We start from the raw sequence: 2,097 nt of genomic DNA on the forward strand, positions 1-2,097 counted from the left end.
AGGCATGTATTAGCATGTTTTGAAAGTTCAACCCTCCTCCCATTCTAGAACCAAAACTTCCACCCCAGCCTCCGCTTTCTATGACTTTCACAGTAGCAGGGTTTCTCCTGACAGAGCTGTCCCTTTTCACCACTTCTCTAAAAAGGTGGCGGGGTAGGTGGGACTGAGCTGTGTGCTATGGCAGAGTGGGATGGAAGGAAAAATCTCGTGATCCCAATTCTGTTGAATTTAGTTACCTGAGCACAGAGTCCCATGAAGATTTCAGTGTCATCAAATTTCATCTCTTTCTTTACTGGTGCTCAAAATTAGCTTCTTAGGTTTGTGAGGTTGACAAAGACTGGTTTACCTTCCATTCTACTCACCTGGCTGCTAATTGTTGGTGGCTCTGACCTTGAAAAGAAATCTCCTTTCTTATTGACAAAAATACAAAAGTCAATGTACATGTTAATTCCTGGAGGTGGACCAAAGGCCATTGTTTTTCTAAATGAAAATCCAGATTACAACCAGATGGGACAGTCTGTACCTTTCACCTAATAAGCTAATGCCACTTACCTATTTAGCCTTTGAAATCTCATCTAACTTAAAATGTTTACATTTACTATTTCTATTATTATATGGATCACAAATGTTTAAGCATTAGGTCTTTGAAAGTAATACAGACAACAAATGACAAATGTTAAACACAATACCATGATGTGAAGGTGTTACTTATTACATTTCAAAAATGAGTAGATGTCACCTTATTTTTGCTTTAAAGGAAGACGGTGTAGATGTTTTGCTGGGGTGGGAGTGAGGAAGGTCCAGAGGACCCTGAGTTCTCAACCCCTAAGTCAAAGGTAGTCACTCTGAATATTCAATATTGAGCTTAGAGGTATGTGCTCTTGTATTTTCTAATGTTTATAACTTTCAACAGATTTTAAAAGTAGCTCATAATAAGTTAAAAAATTAGATTTGAGCATGGACAAATTAGTTGGCTCAAATCTAAATTCCTTAACTTATTATGAAACAGAAGCCTTCAGTTAAAACAAAGTGAAAAGTCATATTTAGATCTATCTCTTGGATGTCTGTCTCTTCTATCTCTAGGCTTTTGGCATCAACTGTTTTCATGTGTGGGCAGTTCTAGGTTCCAGGCATCACTGTTGACAGAGATGGAAGTCCAGAAGAAAGGTTGTTGCTGATATTTTAATGAAACCATTTTATCAGACCCTGAAGTGTGATTTCCTGTCATTGCTCCCAGCTCTCTTATTCCAGGAAGGAGGAGGAACACCCAATAGAGGGGTATGAATAAAGCCCTTTTAACTGTAACCCCCTGATACTCTGGAGTGTCAGATGGGGCTCCAGGTCCCCTTCTGCCTCATCAGTAGGGCTAGAACAAATAATTTTAAAATTTGCATGGAAATGTGAATTCTGACAGAGATACGATTTATTTATGTTGGCACTTCAACAAAACTCTATTATGTGAATCAAAGATCATGTCAACCTCTGCATCTCACCAAATTTTTTCTGTGGCTATTAATTTTACCCATGAGGATATTAAAGTTCAGGGACCCAAAAAAAAAAAAAAAAAAAGCAAAAAGCTACTGACTGAATGAAGGCTAGAACTCTGGTCCCGGATCTAAACATTCCTTTCCAATATGTTGTCACTGCTCCTTCTTTGGTAAAACGATCTATTTCTGTCAGAATTTCCTTTTTCCTGCCCTGTTCTCTGTCATTCCAACATTCTGGCTCTAAATTCTCAACCCCTCTCTTCTTTTCTACCTAAAATATTGCTTGAAGAAAAGGCAACAAATTAGATGGTACTATTTCAAGTCATACTTGATCACTGAAAATGAACACCATTTAATTTCAAGTCTGAATGTTTGTTGCTGTTCAGTCACTCAGTTGTGTCAGACTCTGCGAGCCCATGGACTGCAGCATGCCAGGCTTCCCTGTATTTCACTCTCTCCCAGAGTTTGCACAAACTCATGTCAATAGTGTGTGTTTAACCCCTCATCTTTCAGCACTGACTCACAGCCTCTGCAAACCACCGTCTCCTGTGTGGTGAACAAACCCAGACTCTCTCTTAACCCTCTCCCATCCAGGGATTTCTCTCAACCT

The sequence above is a fragment of the Bos indicus x Bos taurus genome, chromosome 4, assembly GCF_003369695.1.
Source record: "Bos indicus x Bos taurus breed Angus x Brahman F1 hybrid chromosome 4, Bos_hybrid_MaternalHap_v2.0, whole genome shotgun sequence".
In the NCBI taxonomy this organism is placed as follows: Eukaryota; Metazoa; Chordata; class Mammalia; order Artiodactyla; family Bovidae; genus Bos; species Bos indicus x Bos taurus.